General features: G+C 39.5%; 1 protein-coding gene across 1 annotated transcript in view; it reads left to right on the top strand.

Moving 5' to 3' along the window:
- SYN2 (synapsin II) overlaps nucleotides 1–23,299 on the top strand; it is a 150,533-nt gene that overhangs the window by 828 nt on the left and 126,406 nt on the right. The window lies entirely within an intron of this gene.

Genomic DNA, 23,299 nt, shown 5'->3' with positions numbered 1-23,299 from the left:
GAGCTACTTTATCCAGTAGAGAAGAGTCGTAAGAAGTAGTTTTTTTTTTTTTTTTTTCTCTCTCTCTTTCTGAGGGGTGGCTGAGGGGACAGACTTTTCTGCCTCTAGACATAAAAAGCTGAGGTGAAAAGGGTCCCAAAGCCCCGGAGGGACATTTAAGGCCAATAAAATGGGTTCTGCTTTATGAGGCTGGGGGGTGGGGTGGGGGGCAGTCAGGAATTAAAATAGGTATTTTGAGGGGCGGGGAGGTGAGGTGGAGAGGGCAAAGGTATTTTTTTCACCTGGTCGGTTGAAGGCTGATGTCAGTATTGACATCAAGGTTGACCAGATCACAGATGTGGGAGCCCAGGTGTACACGGACCTGTACAGCATGGGGAAGTAGTCGTTTAAGAATAGTACGATTCTTGTATTTTGTGCAGCCCCAAGTGTATATGTGTGAGGGGGGGGTCGGGATATGTGGATTAATAAAATCGTTTTTGGAAGGGGGTATGTGTTTTGGGGTGGAAGTGATAGTGGCTTTTTCCAGTCGAAAGGATGATGACTGAGGTAAAATATTCTGGATCATTAAAGGATCACAAATGAAAAAAGATCTGCCTTAGTGCAGTAGATGGGGAACTTAAATTTTTTCGTCTTCTTTTTTTCTTTCCTTTTTTTAAAAAGGGATATTCCAACTTGGAATGGTGAAGGTTGGGGGAATATGTGACCTCTAGTTGATAAAAGCATGAATGAAGTCCGTTTAAGACAAATTGGTTAAAAGAGGTTCTAATTTATGGAGGAGGAAATTGACCCAGGGGCGCATGGTTGGGGTAGGAGGTATAGTGAAAGTGACTGGTGAGGGTCTTGAAGAAATGAAAAAGTGAGAGAAAGGGGCTGCTTTTTCTTCTGGACCATGGAAAGGGTTTTGTTTGTTTGTTTGTTTTTCTGGCTTGTTTGTTGGTGGTTTTTCCTTTCCTCGCTAGAGTTGGAGTTGGAGACTAGACCTGAGTCTTTCCTCCCAAGAGGCAGGCACAGAGGGACCACGGAGCTGTTTATCTCCATTTCCTCTTCTGACTGCTTCTCTGGTTTTCTCTACCATTTTCTTACTGGGAGACCTACAGGGAGAGATTGCTGGCGTGGGGGTGATGAAAGTGAGATGTAGATGTGGAGATGCCCTCCTGCTGGCCTGTAGATACGACCTTCTGAATAGTCACTTGGGGGGGGCTCGTGTAGCTGGCTTCTTCTTAGGACAGCAGAGTAGAAAATCTAAAGGAGATGACAGAGGCACGGGGAAGAGTGTAATAGGAAAGGTAAGAGAGTGTAAGACGGCGCCATTGGCAGTCCCCTAGGAGAACTACTCTAACTCAGTTCAAAATCAACAAGTGCTTAATAAGTGGGAAGGAAAGGTAACTAAGCTTTTTGAGCATTGTTATATGACAAACCCTGTACTAGTTGTTCGAACAGATCTCTTGTCAAATTTTTACCACCAAATTGAGGCTTAGAGAAAGTAAGTAATGTGTTCACATTCAAATGGTAGGACTATAGGCCTATTTGACTCCATTATTGCCACTCCATTATATTACCTCCTATTATTATTATTTTATTATTAGTAATATTATTAGCTCCCTCTAGGGGCTAGGCAGTGTACCCACCTCACAGGGAACTCAGACTCTAATTTGAGAGACAAAACGAAAACAAAACAGTTAACAAAAAGGAATCTAGAATAATTAGTTGAGACTAGTGTTTCAGACATTCAATAGATGTAATGATTAGTGAGAGTTAAAGTTATTGGAGAAAGCTTCACAAAGGATGAGTCTTGAAGAAAGGCCAGGAAAAGGCAGGGAGAAATGAGAATGAAATCACTGCTTCATTTTTTATGCAAGAATCTGATCCTCCTGTACATGCTTCTGCTCTCCTACCCTGTTGAAGGCATTTGTTTTGGGTCTAATTACCGGTTAGGTACCCACAGGTAGGAAGATACTCATTTGTATGGGTATGTGTTTATAACTGCTTCAGTGGCTTGAGATTTGAAACTCTCCTAGGAAGACTACCTGCCTGGCATGAACCACAAAATTTACCTTGCCCTGGAGACTAGACTTCTGATGAAAGTAATAGAGGCCATTTTCCTATGGACTGACTCCCAAAGGTTTTCTCTGAAGTAATAATGTTGATTTATTAAAACTCATAAACCCAGTTTGAGTCTAGTGCCTGACACCAGTTCTGTGCTTCTGTGTTTCTGTGCTTAACAGTAGTTCTCAGACTTGCAGAGTCTGTCTTCTTTTAAGGTGTCTATGTTTGTTAAAAACATCTCAGTTAAATATTGCTGAGTGGTTTTATTGAAAAGTTTCTATGAGTTAAGAAGCAGATGTCTGTTTATGACAAGCTCAGTAACTTTAAAAGGTGTTTTTTGTTCTAAAGGTTGATTTTAGTAAATTTGTCTCACAGTTTAAGCTACCTACATAGTATTCTGTGAGCAGGTGTCATACATGCCTGATACTGTTTTCTTGGTGCTTGAATAGGAAGTCAAAGTATAACCTCCCAGTAAAATTTAAGAATTTTGGTCCTATTTGAATTATGGAGTTTTAACAAGTATTTCAATAATTGGAAATCTAAAGGGGGGCTTAGAATAGGCAGCCCTGATACACAGCTGATTCTTTTGAATTTCTGTAGCATAATTGTGGGCAATGGAATTTGGGGATCTTATCACTAACCAGGTTGATGGGAAAATTGGAGGGTGTTTCTCTTTTTTGGAGGGGGGGCTTGATATGTGTTTTCATTGGGTGCCTGAGGCCTTGAGATTAATTGCACATTAAAAAATCATTGAAAAATGTTTCTATTCCACTAAAAAGTGATATCAAGCTCATTATATACCTTTTTAGTTAATTATTGCTATAATTATTATATATAATAATAATTTTATTTCAAGAAACTACTATTATATAATAATAGCTGTATTAATATATAATAATGTATATTGTGTTTGTATACACACACACACACACACACACATACGCCTGAAAATGCGTGTCTTCTTTCACAGTTTGTACCTGAATTTGAAGTCCAGTTAAGATTGCATTTTAATGACCTTTGTGCTTAAACAAGGAACAAGCATCCATTTGTATATATTGTTTTTTCTGTGTTTTATATTCTCACTGGTTATGAGGTAAGTTTTCTCTCAGATTCTTCCCTGCCTCTGTTCCTGTGAGCCTAATTCCAGTGACCAAGTGCTTTTTCGACTTCAAATGTCTTAATGTTTGAAAATCAGAATGGTATAGATGTTCTAGGGAGTATCTAGAGACTGCTGATTGGTAAATCCACAGATGTTTATTGAACACCTCTGTATAGAGTATATATGCTAAAAAAAAATGAGACATAGTATCTCTCTTCTAAGATCTTTCTGTCTGGGTGAATAGACAAGATAAATACGTTTTAAAAAGTTTCCAGAAACTTCCCCTCCTATTAGAACTATGGTCCTTGGATCAACAGAATTGGCATCAACAGGAGCTTTTCTTTCTTTTTTTAAAAATTTATTAAGGGATCATTTTATTACCTCTACTTTTGTCTTTGTTGTTGTTTTTAATTTTTTTAATTATGAAAGTATGATAACATTTACAGGAGACTTGGAAAATACAGAACAAGGTTACATATAGTTCTACTATGTATTACAATTATTTTTTTAAGTAGATAAATTAAGATTTTAGTTGAAGTTTCAATATCAAACACTCAAAAATTAATAGACTGAATATATAGATAAATAGAAGGATATAGTAGACCTGAAAAGTACTATGAACCAATTCAACATAATTTGATGTGTACAACTTTTACACAACAACAGAATTTGTAGGAACTACAATTTCTATGTAAGTTCCCATAGACTGTAAACTAGGAGACACTGGAACATATCCAGGGATATAAAACAAGGTGCAAAAATTTCATGGTCTAAAGGTATTGAAATCATACAGAGTCTGTTCTCTTATCACTATGGAATTATGTTAGAAATCAATATCAAAAGATATTTGAAAATAATCCACATATTTTCAAGTGCAATGTGACATTTACCAAGAAAGATCTTCAACTTAGCCATCAAATGTCTCAATAAAAAACTGAAAAAAAAAACCAGGGTAATTGCAGAGAATAAAGGAGTTAAATGAGAAATTAATATCAAAATGAGAAATTAGTATTAAAGATACTTTAAACAAAATCCCATGTATTTGGAAATTAAATGTCCACTTTTAAATGATGGGTGTATCTAAGAAGCCATAACAAGGAAAATTAGAAAATATTTGTAACAGAATAAAAATGAAAAGAGAATTTATCAGAATTTGTTGCATGCAGCTGAAGCTGCTCAATGCAATTAAATACAATGTGGAGTCTTGAATAAGGTATGAAAACAAATAATGGACACTAGCATAAAATTTTGTGAAATTTGAACAAAATCTGTACTTTAGTTAATAATACTGTATCACATGTTAATTTCCTGTTTTTTTTTTTTTAACATAGTATTTCTTTATATTCTCAGAATTGGATTAGAAGTTTCAAAGCCTTATTTGAATTTTTTTTCAATCACTAAAATAATAAATTTTCTCTATTTTTATCAGTAATACTAGATGCCAAAATACATAGAACTATATCAAAGTTTTGAGTGAATATAAACTAGAAATCTAGCATTCTATTCATACTAAGTCAAACAAGTGGAATCAAAATGTCATAAATTTTTTAGCTAGGCAAAAATTCATAAATTTTCTAAAATATATATATTATACATTATACAGGCTTCCCTGATGGCTCAGATGGTAAAGAACCCGCCTGCCAATGCAGGAGACATAGAGACATGGGTTTGATCCCTGGGTCAGGAGGATCCCCTGGAGAAGGAAATGGCAACCCACTCCAGTATTCTTGCCTAGAGAATCCCACGGACAGAGAAGCCTTGCAGTCTACAGTCTCTGGAGTTGCAGAGTTGTGCACGACTGAGCGACTAACACACACACTCACACACATGCATTATATATACATATACATATAGATACACACACACACACACACAACCTCTACTTTTAATATACTTTGGGCATTAGGACTTGCTTATTCTTTAATACACAGCAATATTAATTAAAAGGCACAAATAGACAATGGTTAGGCAATGAACTTGTCTGAAGACTGATGGGCACAGAACCCTTCTTAAGCAGGAGCTTTTTGAACTACAGATTATCAGGTCCCACTTGACGCCTACAGAATCATAATTTGCATTTGAATAAGATCTCCAGGTGATTCACAAGCACATTAAATTTAGGATGCACCGAATTAAAGGTTATGTGATTAGTGCTAAAGTGTGGTAAAGCACCAACTACTATCCTTTTTTGAGCCACTGCTATATGTCATGTGTGGTGCCATGTTCTTTACAAATATCATTTAATCTCTACCACAACAGTGTGTTGTATTGTGGATGTTTGAAAGAGGGAGAGATGGATGTGGGCTAGAAGAGAAATAGTGAGATTTGAACTGAGCTGTAAAGAATTTAAATCAAAAGAGACAAGTTGGCTCAGTCCAGACAGTGGATGGCATAAGCAAAGTGCTCCAGTAGAAAAGATGGAGACCATCATGAGACCAGCTTGATGTATGGTCTGGGAAGCACGTGTTTCCATTCCTCTCTGGTCAGTCTTTGGGCATTTCATTAAGAATAGGGGAATTCAAAGTACAGTAGCCTGGACCAGTGCTTATGTGTAGTTCGAGAGAAATATTTGAATTGAAACTTGGGGTGGGAAGCTCAAGTGAGGTCTGAGGCTTCTCTCTGCCAAATGTTTTATCAATACATCCTGTTTCTAATACAAACATACCGATTCCATAGAATTTCATTGTTCATAGCAACAGTAGCCTATAGCTTAGAATCCTAGGTTGTTAGAGCTGTTATATCATCAGATTATTTTATAAATGAGGGAAATGTGGATCTGAAGAGGCAAAGTGGCTTGTTCAAGTTTACCGAGAACTAGGATCTAGAACTTCTAAGTCTTTCTTCTAAGCCCAGAGAAATGGAATGGTTTGCCTAAGGTCAAATAAGAAGTTAGTGAGAGAATGGAGACCAGAATTCTCATCTTCTGACTCTTTAGTTACTCTATCAGTAGATTCCTTAAATTTAACCCCTTTACTCTGTGAAAATTCTGTTGTGTCTGCTTCTTTTAAAGAGTTATTGTGGAGTTGTGAATGCTTCAAAAGGAACCACATGAGCATAATATTGCACTATATCTCCACCAGTAATTTCACTATCTTATTTGTGTTATTGTTGTTTCAGCAAAGGTCATTGTAAAATGATTGAAGGAGACTCTTAGAGCCTACTCATCAAACTCCAACAGTATAGTAAAGTTAATAGGACTGTGGTATTAGGATGACCTTGCTTCCAGGGACACATTTTTACCTTAGTGTCCCTATCTGCCTCAGACTGTTTACTGTCTTTCTGTACCCAAGTTCAGAATGGAGGCCAAAATAGCAAGTTTCCCAGAATCTCATACCTTCCCCTCAAATTTACAAAACAGTTAACTGGGATGTGTTCAGTTCACTTGAACGTCTAAACATAAGCCAGGTGCTGGGGGTGTAAGATTAAGTTGGGCGTAGGCCTTGTCCACTGAGATCTTCCAGTCCAGAAGGGGAGAGGACAGACATTTAAATAGGATTTTAGTATAGCATGGTAATTAGTATGCATAAGATACTGTAGGAACACAGAAGAATGATGTTGTGGTTAGAAGTGTTTGTACCACTACTCGTTAAAAATGTGCCACTATTGAGCCTGATGGAAAAGGAAACGGCACCCAACTCCAGTATTTCTGCCTGGGAAATCCCATGGACAGAGGAGCCTGGCAGGCTACAGTCCTTGGATTCGCAAAGGGTCAGGACACGACTGAGTGACTGAGCAGCACTGAGCCTCCGCTCCAGAGCCTGGAAGCCACGACGACTGAAGTCCTAGGGCCTGTGCTCAGCAGCAAGAGAAGCCTCCACAGTGAGAATCCTGTGCACCGCAACTAGAGAGGAGCCCCCCGCTCAATGCAACTAGAGAAAGGCCCAGGCACCAACGAAGACCCAGGACAGCAAGTAAAGACATAAATAAAAATTATTTTAAAACATGTGCCACTGTGTATTCTTAGTTAAACCACGTCGTGTCTTTGGAGTTTGATTCTCTAAACTCTGTCAAATGAGAGCACTGAAACAGATCTCTAAGATCCTTTACAGCACAACATTAGTTCCATGTTATAGTTTTTGTGCATTTTTCTTTCAAAGACTTTGGCTCTGTGATTTGTTCTATATGGTAATGCTTTTGCAAACTTTTGAAAGAGGAGGCCTAGGTCAGTATATGGCTCACATGTCCTTGAATGAAAAGTTCATCTTCAAGAACTGTCCTTTCAGTACTCCTTTCTTACAGCATTGCTATCGTGTGGTAGCCCCCCAAAAAAGGGATTGATCCTGTAATGCCCACTGTGTACGTTTCCTCCTCAGTAGTGGGCACTTGTGGTTGAATTTCTGTCTCCCTGTAGATGGAAGAACATTTGAATACATACGTTGAAGTGTTGGCTAACCGCATTTATTTCTTGATCCCTGCTGGGTGCCCTGTGTTGCACAGTTTGCACATACCATTGTCTCATTTTATCTTAATGAGGATGAACAAACAGGCTCATAAAAGTAGTTGCTTGCCAAATATTCAATAGCTATTCAGCTCTCCAGCTCGCCGTTTTTTGATGTGCATGAACACCCCATGCGTGCTCTTCCTTCCTTTCCGGAGAACAGCTATTATGCTCTCAGCCTCTTCTGCTGTCTCAGCCTGGGCCTGAAGATGTCTTTCTTTTTTCTTTCTGTCTAAGACCTTTCTTCCATTCCACTCCTCCCAAGCCCAGCTTTAATCCCTTTCTAGGACATCGTGTGTATCTAGTTCTCGTTTAGGGGACCTACCAACTTTATGAAGTAACTTGAGCCTGATTTAATCCTACAGAAGGAGGCTTGGGCTTTGTGGGAGTAAACGAAATGCCCTCTCTCTATTGTGGGCTTGAATCCTTAGAGGGGCCCTAATATTAATAATAACACAGCTTAAGACTGTGTTTTCTTTTATACCTCCAAGTTTTAGTGATATAGAATGAGTCTTCTGTTGTGCCTGTGATGTGCCTCTTGGCACACCTATGGATATAATTCCCTCTTCAGTCCTATCTCATCCTGAGGCATAGCTGATGATGAGAATTTAAGTTCTGTAGAGTCCTGTGTTTACTAACATTTAACTCCTGGGGAAAAGGGAAGCAATGAAAGATTGATCTGCTAATCAGTTAGCGAAGAGCTAATAAGTCCAGTGTGTTAGTTTCCATGAAGACTACAAAATAAGTGAAAAACTTGGAGTCAGATAAATTATATAATGCATGCTTTCACTTTTGAGAACTTGTACAGAACCTTAGGGAAGACAAAATTAGCATTGTATAGTGGAAAGATCATTGCAAACATTTGAAATATCTGGATTCACATCTCTCTGCCATGTAACTTTTTGTTTCACTTTTGTTTCAGGCAGTTTAACTGTTGAAGCCTCCTTTTCTATTTCAGAAATTAGGGATTAGAGCTAAATCATTTATCTTCAGAGTCCTTTAGTAATTTTATTTCTAAAGGTTATATTGTTTGATGGTATAAAGAGTTGTTCAGAGAAGGAAGAAATCACTGTGGTCTGGTAAAGTCACAAAATATGTTGCAGAAAGGCTAGGTCTGAGCTAGGCTTTGAAGGCTGAGTGAGATATTCATAAGGAAGGAGAGAGGCATTACAGTTAAAAGGAAGAGAAAGAAAAATTACAACAGCAGTAATGTGTAAAATGTGTGTAAGAGAACTTTAGGCTAGTCAGCATACATGTTTCAGGAGAGGGAAAAGAGGAAGGAAGGTTTGGATAAGCGGGGTGAAATGATGACAGGAGAAATGACAATAATATCTAATGTATTGGGTATACAATGTGATAGGGGTTCTTTTATACAGAAGGTTGTTTTTGAGATGGCTTATTTGTAGACACTTTATACTTCGAGGACTGTGACATCCATGTCTCATTTAATTCTCCATACAGTAGTATTTGGGCTTTTGAGGTGGTGTGTGTGTGTGTGTGTGTGTGTGTGTGTGTGTGTGTACATATGGGGCTTCCCAGGTGGCTCAGTGGTAAAGAATCCACCTGCCAATGCAGGAGATGTGGGTTCGATCCCTGGGTTGGGAAGATCCCCTGGAGAAGGAAATGGCAACCCACTCCAGTATTCTTGCCTGGGAAATCCCATGGACAGAGGAGCCTGGCAGGCTACAATCTGTGGGGTTGCAAAGAGTCAGACATGACATAGCAACTAAACAGCAGCATATGCACATCTGCTATTTAGTTATTATTTCTGATTGCACTGTGGGTCACGCAGAATCTTAGTTTCCCAACCAGGCATTGAACCCATGCCCCCCTGCATTGGGAGCACAGAATCTTAACCTCTGGACCAGCAGGGAAATCCCAAGGTGTTCTAAGTAGATGTATTAACTCATTTACTAAGTTATAAAACAGATTACTGTTGTTAACCTAATTTTACAAATGAGGAAACTCATGGTGAATTTGAGATTTGAACCCAGGTAGTTCAACTCTTAAGACTTATGTTCTGCAATCACTAGATAACAATGTTCCAAATTTCTCCTTGGCACCAAACATGTTGGTATTTCTTTTCCTCAATGTCACAGACATGTGTTTTATGTTGAGCAATGTCTTGTTCTCTGTGAACTTCAGTTTCTTCAACTATAAAGAGGAAATAAAGTACATTTCAAAGGGTTCTTGTGAGAATCCGTTGACATAAACTCTCAAAAATGCTTAATGTGACTAGGACCTGGGAAATATTCAATAAACGTTCCATCATGACAAGCAGATTTTCATAGCAGCTTTGAGGCAGCAGCTTACATATGAGTATTTATAGGAGCCTTCAAGTCAAGTAAAATCATTTGTAGACAGGTTTCTATGACACTAAAAATAATTTTGAAAAATAGGACAAACCTAAATGAATATTCCTTCATTTTGGTTGGAGTAGTTTATTGCACATAGTTGAGAAAACACTGATTACTAATGTTTTGAAACAGTCTTGGGGTAAGTAGTTTTTGAGATGGCTCAGTTGTAGAAATTATACTTTGAGGACTGTCACATCCATTTTCTCATTTAATCCTCCATGCAGTAGTTTTTGGGCTTCCTAGACAGCACTAGTGGTAAAGAACCCACCTGCCAATGCAGGAGATGTAAGAGACACAGGTTTGATCCCTGGGTCAGGAAGATTCCCCTGGAGGAGGGCATGGCAACCCACTCCAGTATTCTTGCCTGGAGAATCCCATGGACAGAGGAGCCTGACGGGTTAGCATCCTTGGGGTTGCAAAGAGCTGGTCGGATACAACTTAGCGTGGGTGCATGGTAGTATTTGTGGGGCAATAATTAATGCTATTTTAATTTACCTATGGAAGAATTAAGGTGGGAAGGTTACCCAAGGTCAAATAGCCAGGAAGTGATACAATCAGGACTACCACCCAGGTCTCTGTCTTTGAATCTTGTGTATTTTTTCTATGGGCTTCCTAGACTGAGTTGCAGGTGCCATAGAGCTAGCTGGTTAACTAATTTAGTTAGAAACTTGTTTTAAATGAACAATGTTATTAGTTATTCCAGCCATTTGTTAAACTTTGTTTGCCATGAGTATTTAGATTAATGATTTTCCTTTAGTGCTACCTTGGGGTTCTCTTGCAGAAACTGTTATATTTGACACACAAAAAACAGTGAAACAGTGCCATGAAAGATGGTCACAGGAAGATTGGAACTGGCATTTATCTTCTCTGGCGAGGCTGGAGCCAAAAGACCTCAAGAAGCACCATGATGTTCTGGACAGCTTTGGAGATTTGTAGTCAGAAGGTCTGGATTTAATTTAATGATAGCAAGCTGCTATTCTCTGAGTCTCAGTTTCTTCATCCTTAAAACTGAAGTCATAAAACCTGCTCTGCTTTCTTCATAGGATCGTTGTGAGGTCAGATTTCAAACAGTAACATCCACAACAGATTTAAATATATACATAGTGAAACTGTAGCCACAGGTGGGCCTAAGAGTAGATATGAGGAAGAATTCCACACTTAATTTCCTTCTAAGTATTGTCATGGGATTCCCAGGTGGCCAGTGGTAAAGAATCCATTTGCCAGTGCAGGAGGATATAGGTTTGATCCCTGGGTCAGGAAGGTCCCCTAGAGAAGGAAATGGCAACCCACCCCAGCATTCTTGCCTGGAGAATCCCATGGACAGAGGAGCCTGGTGAATTAGAGTCCATGGGTGTGGAAACAGTTGAACACAACTGAGTGACAGAGCACACACAAAGTATTGTCATGGGCAATTTTTCTATTTAATTAGGAGTAAGCATTTAGGGGGAAAAATAGTGTTTTCCTAAGTATCAGGGCTGCTGATTCTAATTAGAACTGTGGAAACTGTGGTTAATATTGATTTTTCACTTTTCTGTGCCTTCCCTCTACACCAGTGCCTTTCATTCTTTGTCCATGGCCTCCTGTGGCCTAGGACCCATTCCAGAGGTGAACATACTTTCTAAAACAAATTTGGGAATGAGATCTTGTTTTTCAGTAAGAAAATAGTCTGAGAGATGTTTAGATGCTGAAATATGGAAATTGGGGGGAAATTTGGGTCTTCCCTGGTGGCTCAGATGGTAAAGAATCTGCCTGCAATGCAGGAGACCCGGGTTCAATCCCTGGGTCGGGAAGATCCCCTGGAGGGGGCATGGCAACCCATTCCAGTATTCCTGCCTGGAGAATCCCATGGACAGAGGAGCCTGGCGGGCTACAGTCCATGGGTCACAAAGAGTAGGACATGACTGAGCGACTAAAACATTTTGGAGGTTGAAGACAATGGTGGTTGCTGATAGGAACCTCTTTGAAATCCATAGATTCCTGGCCAAGTTGTTGTTGGCATCCTTATTTCTGAGCTTTTCATTTTCAGCAGGCTGAGTTAATCTTTGTTCAGTATGAGTTGTCAGTGGCTATTGACAATCCCTTTTTACAGGTTTTTGCATTTTCATAGAAAGAGCTGGAAAATAGAAAAATCTTCTGTAACCCTAAGTAATGAACAGTGCAATTTTTAGCGTTAAGATAGGAGGAAAACGAGAATCACACTTTATTGCCACCCCCTCACATGGAAAGTCTACTCTTTAAGAGAAGAAACGGTCGTGACTTGGCGGAGAGGGTGAGGTCAGGTCCTGCAGCCCCTGACCTGCCCGTGACGTTCACCCCGGAGGGGAGTTGCAGCGCTTGGGATTCTGTAATAAAGCCATGCATTTGAGTAAAAATTTATACCGTATTACATGCTTCAACTTGCATGTATCGTCTCATTTAATTGTCACCTTAACCGTATGAGATAAGTTGGTATGGTTGCCTATTTTGATTAGGAAACCAGTGCTCAGAGAGAGTGTGGTTTATTTAAAGTTACAACATGAAACAAGTAGCACTGTATCTAAAATCTAGATTCTTCTTTCTCCACACCCTTCTCTCCTTGCTCAGTGTCCCTTTCTCCATGCAGCTAAACTTTCTGAGCTCTGCATTAGTCAGTAACGATGCTCTTGCCTCAAAGCACCAAGGACAGATGAAAGATTGCCTAAGCTGAAAAGAGCCTGTATGGTCTGTGACAGGTGCTGCGTAGGTTGGTTGAAAAATAACTTAAAGATTGTCTCCTTTCCCTACGTGTTTTTTGTTAATGCTTATAATACTCTGATGACTTAGAGTCCTTCTGGTGCCTCTGGTATATTTCAGACTGCTTTTAAGTTGTCAGGAAAGAGAATGTTCACTCCAGAGCTCAATTCCTGTAAAGCTTCTTATTTTCCTTTTGTACCTGGGTATTTATTTCTTAGCCAGAGCTACACCCACTCTTCCTCACCTCAATTCCAGCTGGAGTCATACATAAGGTTCTGCGAGTCAAGAGCAGCGAATTTGGAGGCAAAGAATATGAAGCTCCTTCTGACTCTGCCTTTTCCCTGAATATCCGCAACATCCTGCTGCTGTGTCCACTTAGCAGAACCCTCTGCCTTTCTCTAGACCCTTCAGCAGCAAAGGTCTGGGCAGTGGCCTTGAGGGAAGAGAGACTTTCCAGAGATGCTTCAGTGAGATGATTTGGTTTTCCCCATAGTTAGAGCTTAAAAACAGGCATAGAGACCAGCCTTTTGTTTTTGACCTCGTGCTTTCGGGATCTTAGATTTCCTGGGTTCCCCACGGTGAAACTTGAAGCCCAAACCGCTGGACAACCAGGGAATTTCCACCTTGTCTTCGTTTTTAATTATCCACTTCTTCACCCCTTCTTGGGGATTAGTTTGAGGTTTCCTGTTTATCTCATTAATTCTTTCATGAAGTAAGGAACTAGTGTTATAATGGTGAACACAAGTGACATTGTCCTGTCTTCACAAAGCTTATAGTTTATTTGGGAAAGTAGTCAATTAAACAAGCAGTGTAATAAAGTATCCTTTATTATTATATCAACACAATTAAGTGAAGTTTTAAATAGAACATGTTTCTATCATAATTTCACCATAGCAATAGAGCAGCTGTTACATTTTTATATTCTCTTCCAATATTTGTCTAAATACAAGCATATTTTTACAGAATTGTGATTGTTATTTAGCTGTAATTTCATATTTTGTTTTTCTACTTATAAATAATTTTTATATATTGTTACATAGTCTTAATAATTATATATATTTTAAAAACTGTTGTATCATAAATTATTCAGTTATGTTTCTATTAGAGAACTGTGTTGACTTCCAATTTTCAACATTATTACATAGTAATGCCATAGGCATTTTCGTTTTTCAGGATGTAAATTGTTTGATCGAATATTGTGATAATACGACTCAGCATTGGCTCTCTTGGCTCAAATCTCAGTGTAAAACACAGCTGGTTGCCAGAATTAATGCAAATGGCAGGACACATTGATCACTGACACTTTGAATGCCCCTGGGGGCCTGGGGCTATGCCTTGTGAGTGTTGCTTAAAAAAAAGAAAGATTATGATGATATATGTAGCTTTTGGTAGATTTTGCTGTATTGTTTCCTATAAAAGGTTTTTCCAGTTTGCAGTCCATCAACTAAATTCACCTCACTTTTCTGCAGTTTTGAATAGTTTATCAAATATTTCTATGAGTACAGATGAGTTGAATGTTTTCCCTAATGTTTGTTGATAAATATGTGAAACAGTTGCTCTGGGATTTTTGGCATTTTACTGGTTGATTTGCTAACTTGATGGTTTGATTTTGAATGGGACATTCATTGTCAATGAAGAGGAATGGATAACAGTGGTAGAATGTCTTCTGGGGATTTGCTCTAATTTGACAAAAAACTTCTATGATTGTAGCATTAAGAGTCAGATTGTTTGAGCTGGAATCAGTACTCTGTGTAGACCTGACACCTGTGGGGTCTACAGTGGCCTGTGAGCTCCTTCAAGGCAAGAGCTATGTTTTATTCTTTGCCTCAGCATTTAGCAGCCTGGCCAATGCTGCTGCTGCTAAGTCACTTCAGTCGTGTCCGACTCTGTGTGACCCCATCCCTGGGATTCTCCAGGCGAGAACACTGGAGTGGGTTGCCATTTCCTTCTCCAGTGCATAAAAGTGAAAGTGAAAGTGAAGTCACTCAGTCATGTCTGACTTCGCGACCCCATGGACTGCAGCCTACTAGGCTCCTCCATCCATGGGATTTTCCAGGCAAGAGTACTGGAGTGGGGTGCCATTGCCTTCTCCAATATGAGGCCTCAAAAAAAAAAAAAAAAAAAAAACTGTTGAAGGAACATGACTTTCTTGGGATAGTCTCCTTGGGATAGAATGTCAATATCATTCTCACATCCTTACCATTAAAATTCATTCTTTGGATCTCAAAGACTTTCTAATCTTGGATGCCTCTAGGAATTTATGAATACCTATAGGAGGATGAGTATGGCGCTCTCAGGAACATATTGGAGATTATAACCACAATACAAGAGCAACACTCTGAAGAGGTGGAATAAAAAAATGGATACTCAGTGATGTAGGTGTAGAGAGGGAGTGAGAGAGATGCTGAGAAGAGTAGTAGATAGTTGTCAGGAATAAACCTCATTTATTGCAGAGAATCCCAGGAATATGAGAACAGGAAGGTAACATTGGTGATAACCTGAACTTTGGTGTCCATATATATAAATGCAGATGAGAATATTTGCTTTCCAGGTTTGTTGTGCAACTTTATTTAAATAAAGTAGGTTATAAAAGTGTTTGTAAACTCTGAAGTGCTATGTGAATAAAAAATCATTGTTATCGTGTAGGAAACCATCATATAGGAAACCAAGGAGTAGAGGGATAAAGTTACTTTTATATTTTGCCAGGAACTAGATTTCATCTTCATATTTTGCAGTCAGTCTTCATCATTTGAAGATGAAATGGAAGTTTCTAAAGTATTATCTGCGCCCCCCCCCCACCCCCGCGCCAAATATAATAGTGAGGAAGAATGGAGGATGGGGTTAGGTAACTTTAGGGACTGAATAGACTTTGTTAAGCTTTTTGTCAAATGCTTTTAACCAAATGATTAGTTTCTTTGTGCCCAAGTCCTTTTCCTAGAGCATGAAGCATAGCAAAAGAGGAGGATAAAACAACCTGACCATGGCTGTGTTAAGTGATTTGACTGAGGCAGTGGGTTAAGATGTGGAGGAATCATGAGCTGATCCTGGATTAGTAGATTAGGATCCAGCGAGGAGAACCTTGAATACAATGCTTAGACGTGGTCAGTAGAGAACAGTGAAGGTTTTGGAACAGGAGAGTAATTCAATCAGTACTGTGCTTAGGAAGGTTTTTCTGGGATGCCTGCTTAGTTGCTCAGTCGTGTCTGACTCTTTGCAGCCCCATGGACTGTAGCCCACCAGGCTCCTCTGTCCATAGGATTTTCCAGGCAAAAATACTGGAGTGAGTTGCCATTTCCTACTCCAGGGGATCTTCCCAACCCAGGGATCAAACCTGCGTCTCTTGCATCTCCTGCGTCGCCTGCACTAGCAGGCAGATTCTTTACTGATATACTACCTGGGAAGCCCATTTATCTGGGGATGGTGTAGAAAATGGGGAGGAGGAAGAACTTGTGCAGGGCTGGAGACCAATTTGGTGCATACTTTGGTTGTCCATCTGTGAGACACTGAAGGCTTCTAAAAGGACTATGGTAGTGGAAAAGAAGGGGTCAACAAAGGCTGTCAGAGAATGTAGTCCCAAGCTGAAGGAACTCTGGGACGTTATGACCTCTAACCTGTTATCTCTCCCAGAGATTTGTTTCCCCTGTAAACTTTTTTGAAAATTGAAGTATAAAAATACATGAATAGTAATAGTTCTGTGAGTTTTTACAAAGTATAAAGTCTGAGCCAAGTCAAGATATACAACATAACCAGCACCCTCTAAGCCTCTGTAAGCCTCAGTCCCGGCTCAGACAGAGAAGAATCTGCCTGCAGTGCAGGAGACCTGGGTTCAATCCCTGGATTGGGAAGATCCCCTGGAGACAGGGAATGGTAACCCACTCCAGTATTCTTGCCTGGAGAATTCCATGGACAGAGGAGCCTGGCGGGCTACAGTCCACAGGGTCACAAAGAGTCAGACATGACTGAGCGACTAACACTTTCACTTTCAAGCCTCTATAACCCCTTCAGTCATTACTTCTCCCTCCCCAACAGGTAACCACTATTTTGACTTCCTTCACTATATGTTAATGTTGCCTGGTTTTGAGCTTCCTATAAATAGAATTAGGCGGTACTAACTCTTTTGTCTGGCTTCTTTTGTTTGACATTATGTTTTTGAGATTTCTCTGTTTTCTGGTATGGAACATTAGTTCATTCTTTTTCAGTGCTCATTTGTATTTCATTGTATGACTATATCACAATTTATTTATCCATTCTGCTATTGATGGACATGTAAGTTGTTCCCAGTTTGAGGCTGAATAATCAATTTATTCAAGTTATGAATCATATTGCTATGAGAAATTCCTTTACATGTCTTCTGATAAATGTAAGCTCTTGTTTCCTACCCAAGAGTGTAATCTGCTGAGTTATAGGGCATATGCAAATTCAGCTTTAGTTCAGTTCAGTTCAGTCGCTCAATTGTGTCTGACTCTTTGTGACCCCATGAATCGCAGCACACCAGGTCTCCCTGTCCATCACCAACTCCTGTGTCTTGGTCAGCTTGGGGTGCTGCAGTACATACCACAGGCTGGTTTAATGAGCAGTTATTTCTTTCTCACAGTTGTGAGGCTAAAAGTCCCAGATCAGGTTGCCAGCATGACCAGGTTCTTTTGAAAGTCCTCTTCTTGGCTTGTTGATGCCACCTGCTTACTTTATCTTCGCATGGTAGAGAAACAGCTCTGATCTCATCAACTCCTTATGAGGGAACCAATTCTGGTGGGGCTCCACTCTTAAGAGTTCATCTAAACCCAATTACCCCCCAAATGCCCCAAAACTCCACTCCAATAGGGGCTCCACTCTTATGAGTTCATCTAAACCTAATTACCCCCCAGATGCCCCGCTTCCAAATGCCATCATACTGGGGATTGGGGCTTCAACATAGGGGTCGTGGCAAGGGACACAAACATTCAGTCCATAATAACTCAGTATTGTAATATTTTAAGGGGTTTCCCAGGTGGTGCTAGTGGTAAAGAACCTGCCTGACAGTGTAAGAGATGTAAGAGATGTGGGTTCGATTCCTGGGTCAGGAAGATATAGTGGAGGAGGGCTTGGCAATTCACTCCAGTGTTCTTGCCCAGAGGATCCCATGGACAGAGGAGCCTGGTGGGCTACAGTCCGTAGGGTCGCACAGAGTTGGACATGACTGAAGTGACTTAGCAGCAGCAGAAGTGACTTAACAGGCATGCACGTAGTATTTTAAATGTCAAAGGCTTAAATTATAAGAAACTTGAACAGAGAGGGCTGAACCTAGCACAAAGGAAGAAAGGGACTGCAGTCCTTCCTTTGCATCCTCAGGGGATTGGTTCCAGGACCCCTTCCCCCACAAATCTATGAATACTCAAGTCCCTTGTATAATAATGGTGAAGTATTTTCCATACAAACTATGCCCATCCTCTCATATACCTTAAATCATCTCTGGATTACTTATAATACCTTGAATACTGGAGTGGGTTGCCATGCTGTTCTCTAGGGGATCTTCCCAACCCAGGGACTGAACCTGGGTCTCCTGCATTGCAGGCAGATTCTTTGCCATCTGACTACCAGGGAAGTCAAATACAATGTAAGTGCTGTGTAAATAGCTGTTGCATGGCAAATTCAAATTTTGCTTTTTGGGGGAACTTTCTGGATTTTTTTCCCCCAAATGTTTTTGAACCCCAGTTGGTTGAATCTGTGGATGCAGTATCTCAGGTTCAGAGAGTCGACTGTGCTGGTTATTGAAGGCCTGCCACATAACAGATACTGCCTCAGTGCTTTTACTTATGTTGTCTCATTTAATCAAGATAACTTGCATGTACACTGTGAGCTCAGTGTTATTGCATTGATGTTACAGGCCAGAAAACAGACTCACAGGTCAGGGAGCTCATAATTACTTCCAGAATCCAACCTAGATCTGCTTGAATCAAACAGTCACATCACATAAAACTGCAGTTTGTCAGTGAGGCGTTTTCGGTTTTTTGGTGCATAAAGGGGGCTCTTCCTGAAGACCCCGAAGTCCCCTCATATACATAGTCCCCTCTGAAACTTAGACTTAGCTGACCCTATAAACAGAAGCCTCCCAGCCAGGCACACCCCCCCCCCCCCCTTGTGCCCTCTCTGCTTCCCCACTGAATCTCTTAGCAGCCAGTCATTAAGACTGTCTCAGGGTAGTTATTATCCTGACACGTCCTCCAGCTAGCAGGATGACGGAAGAAGCTCCCATGGAATTTTTAATACTAGCCAAGCCTCTTATTTCTCTCTCTCACCAGTTTTCTTCATGTAGCTTTCCCCCTCCCAAGACTAGGAAGACAGACATGACATGTAATAGAAAGAGCTAGAAGCAGGAGACCTAGTACGAAGTACTAATACTACTAAATACTAATACTGACCCTAATACTAAATTGTATGCTCTTGAATGTCACATGCTCTTGATCCAGGTTTTCTAATTTATTAGAAAGGAGATTGGATTGTGGTTGGTGGTTACATGGGTCATCCTCAGGGCTTACTGCGGGAAGACTCAAGCAGAAGATACTTTGAATCTTCTGTATATGATTGTAAACAGAGCAGCTCTGGTTTTACTTTTGTTGTGTATATATTGAGCTTCCTCCTGAGATTTTAGTTAAGGTGGAAGATTATATGAAAGTACATGCTTGAAATCCACTAGACCAGATGATATCTATTAAGTCAGTGTGTCACTTTGTGAAAACTTTATGAAAGATTATGAGTGGGAAAACTGAAATAAGCAAAATTTTCACCCTTCTCTCTCTCTCTCTCACACACACACACACACACACACACACACACACACACTTACAAGCCTTCGTGCTCTTCTGTGATCACTGTAAGGGAGTGGGGCAGATATAATGAGTTTTGCCCAGGGTGGTAGGTTGTGGAAGGATTAACCAAAGAGGAGGCATCTCAGCTGGACTTAAAGGAAGAGTAGATCTTCACTAGGTGGATTAGGAGACTGGAGAGAGAAGCCATTTCAGGCAGAGAAATGAGGCAGGAAGGCATGGAAAAACTCTGCTCTTTTAGAAGTACTATGTTCTTGGTGTAGAGGTTGTATATGATGGAAAGAGAAAGGAGGAGGAAAGCCAGGTGACGAGGCCTCTTTGTCAAGGGACTTGAACATTTGAGGACTAATGAAGTGTGGATGTCATTTGAATTAGCACTATTCATTCATCTGGGGCTCCTTTAGTCTCAGGACCCCTGCTCCAACAGCAGTGGTTTTGCATGGTAGCTATGACAATGGTGATGCTCACATACTCAGAAGTGACTTTGATTAGAGGCAACCTTGCTGATCTGCATTAATTTCTTCTTAATTGGCTGGGAGTACTGGGCATATATGTGTCATAATTATATAAAACGAAAGGGTAGGTGTGGGGGAGGCTCTGCTTGTGGGCAGCGACTTTCTGCACTGTAATAAACTCAGTAGTGTCTTTACCATTTACATTCATCATCAAGAGTGGAAGTGGCAAGATTGGCATTTTACCTCCTGTGTGAAAAACTAGAGTCAGGCTAGTGGCTCAGACTTCACAGCTCTTCTCTGTAATGGATCTCCTATTCTGTCCCTGGAAACATATGTTTATTTGTAATGCACTCCATTTGTGGTAATTGGAGCACCATGCCTTTTCATTCTCCTGTCGGACGCCTGTCTTCCTGCTTGGAGAGCCTCAGAGCCTGATATAATGAGCCTATGAATTGCATTAAATCGGGAATCAGGTTTCTGATTAAACATGTAGGAGGGGCATCTCACCCACTTGCCCCTTTTTCTCATTTATGACCTTGAGATGTCCCTAAATCTCGTATGAATCCTATCCTGGTTGAGGACAGATTTCAGACTGGGACACGTATCTGCCCAGTTGGGGGCAGTGTCAGCTTCATCCATTTTACAGAACAATGAGATAGAGTGAGCTGATAGTAACTGAAAAGTTACATGGAGCAGGCACTTTACATACATTGTCTCACTGACTGCTTACACCTAAAAAGAGGGGTTACCAACATTTTGCATATAGACAGTTAAGTAACTTCCCCAAAGATGTATATAGCTGGAAAGTGGTAAGTGAAGATTTGAATCTTTGTCTGAATTCAAAACTCATGTTTTTTTTTTTTTTTTTTCCCATTTCATGACTCTGAAAGCAGAATGGTTTGCTAATAGAGTCCTGGGAATTTTGTAGCTCAATGGAAAAATTTAAGGGAGGAGACTTTAGGCATTAGAGTCAGAGGGGCGGCTTTGGAAAATCAACACTAAAAGCTAATCAAAAGAGTAGCCTTTATAAAATATAGAGAGTAAAGAATTATAAGCTGTTCTATTACTTTCCTCACTTTGGGAATGAAACACATTATGCTGTGGCCAGTGATAAGTTTAGACGATATCCAAGTGTGAGGCAGAGTACGGAGCAAGAGATTGATATGATATGTAGCTGGGACTTAAAAACAACGGAGATACAATTTGCATACCATACAATTCACCTTTATAAAGTGTGCAATTCATTGGTCTTAGTGTACTTATGAGATTGTGTAACCGTCACCACTGTCTAATTCCACAGTCTTCATCACTCCAAAAAGAAAATGACCTGTACCCATTGGCAGTCATTCCCTTCCCCTTGTTCCCTTTCCCCAGGCCCAGGCAACTGATTATCTACTTTTTGTCTCTATGAATTTGCCTGTTCTAGACATTTGATGTAAATGTCTAGAATTACACAGTATGTGACCTTTTCTTCTTCTGTGTCTAGCCTCTTTCATTTAACATTATGTTTTCAAGGTTTATCCACACATTGCAGAATGGACATAAAAAGGAACTAAGTAAATAGCACTTAGTAGTACTTAGTTCCTTTTTATAGAATTTTATTCCTCTGTTCCTTTTTGTAATATTCCGTTGTATGGATGTACCATATTTTATTTACCCATTCATCAGTCAATGGATATTTGGATTGTTCCCACTTCTGTGCTATTGTGATAATGTTGCTATACACATTTGTGTATGAGTTGTTATGAACATGTTTTCACTTTTCTTATGTGTATTCCCAGACGTGGAATAGGAGTGACTCTATGTTTAGCTTTCTGAGGGACTGCCAAACTGTTTTCCAGAGCTGCTGTGCTGTTGTACATTCCCATCAGTAATGTGTGCTGGTTCCATTTTTTCCCACATCCTCAACAACATTGTTATTGTTCCTTTAAAAATTCTTACTCTGGCCATCTTAGTGTGTGTAAAGTGGTATCTCATTGTGTTTTTTATTTGCATTTCCCTAATGATTAATGATGATGAGCATCTTTTCATGTGATTATTGACTATTTGTATATCTTATTTGGAGAAGTATCTATTCAAATATTTTCTCATTTTTAATTGGATTAATTGGGTTGGTTTGTCCTTTTGTTGGTAAGTTGTAAGAGTTTTCTTTATATGTTCTAGTTATAAGTAACCTTACCAGAATATGATTTGTAAATATTTTCTCACAGTGCATTATCTTTTTACTTTTGATAGGTTTTTTTGAAGCACAAACCAAATTTTAAAATTTTGATGAAGTTAAGTTTATCTATTTTTTCTTTTGTTGCTTGTACTTTTGATATATGTCTAGGAAATCATTGCCCAGTTCAAAGTCACCTGTTTTCTTCTTAGAGCTTTATAGTTTTACCTCGTACATTTAGGCCTTTGATTCATTTTGAATTAATTTTTATAGATGGTATAAGGTAGGAGTCCTACTTCATTCTTATACATGTGGATATCTATATTTCTCAGCATATTCATTGAAAAGACTCCTCTCTCCTTCCTCATTGAATTGTTTTGACACCCAGTTCACTATAGAATTATGGATTCATTTTTGGATTTTCAGTTCTCTTCCATTGATGAGATGGATTCCAGTGATCTGCTGTCTATCCTTATACAACTATCACACTGCCCACACAGTAGTGGCCTTTGTAAGCTTTGAAATTGGAAAGTTTGAGTCCTCCAACTTTGTTCTTTTATAAGACTTTTGGCTATTCTTGGTTCATTGAATTTTCTTATGGATTTTAGGATCAGTTTCTCAATTTTTAAAACTTTTGGCTGTGTCACACAGCTTGTGGGGTCTTAGTTCTCTGACCAGGGATTGAACCTGGACCCCAGCAGTGAAAGTGCTGAGTCCTAACCACTGGATTTCCAGGGTTTCTTTTAAAAAGGCATTTGGAATTTGGAATTTTGATAGGGTTTATGTTGAATCTGTAGATCTATTTGAAGAATCTTGGCATCTATTAAGTCTTCTAATCCATGAATACTGTTGATTTTCCACTGTTTAGATCTTCTTTAATTATTCTGTAGTTTTCAGTGTATCAGTCTTGTAATTCTTTTTAAACATTTGTTACCAATAATTTTATTCTTTTTGATGCTATTATGAATGGAGTTGTCTTCTTGATTTAACTTTTAAGTATTCATTACTGGTGTATGGGAATACAACTAATTTTTTTATATTGGTTCTGAATCGTGCAACCTTGTTAAACTCATTTATTAGCTCTAATAGAATGTATACATATATTCCTTAGAATTTGTTGTGTATAAGATCATGTCATCTGCAGACAGAGGTAGTTTTACCTCTTCCTTTTCAATCTGGATGTCTTTGATTTCTTTTTCTTGTCTGATTGTCCTGGCTGGAATCGTACAAT

Source organism: Odocoileus virginianus, unplaced genomic scaffold, assembly GCF_023699985.2.
Source record: "Odocoileus virginianus isolate 20LAN1187 ecotype Illinois unplaced genomic scaffold, Ovbor_1.2 Unplaced_Contig_2, whole genome shotgun sequence".
Classification (NCBI taxonomy): domain Eukaryota; kingdom Metazoa; phylum Chordata; class Mammalia; order Artiodactyla; family Cervidae; genus Odocoileus; species Odocoileus virginianus.
This window is presented reverse-complemented; position numbering and strand designations above follow the sequence as displayed.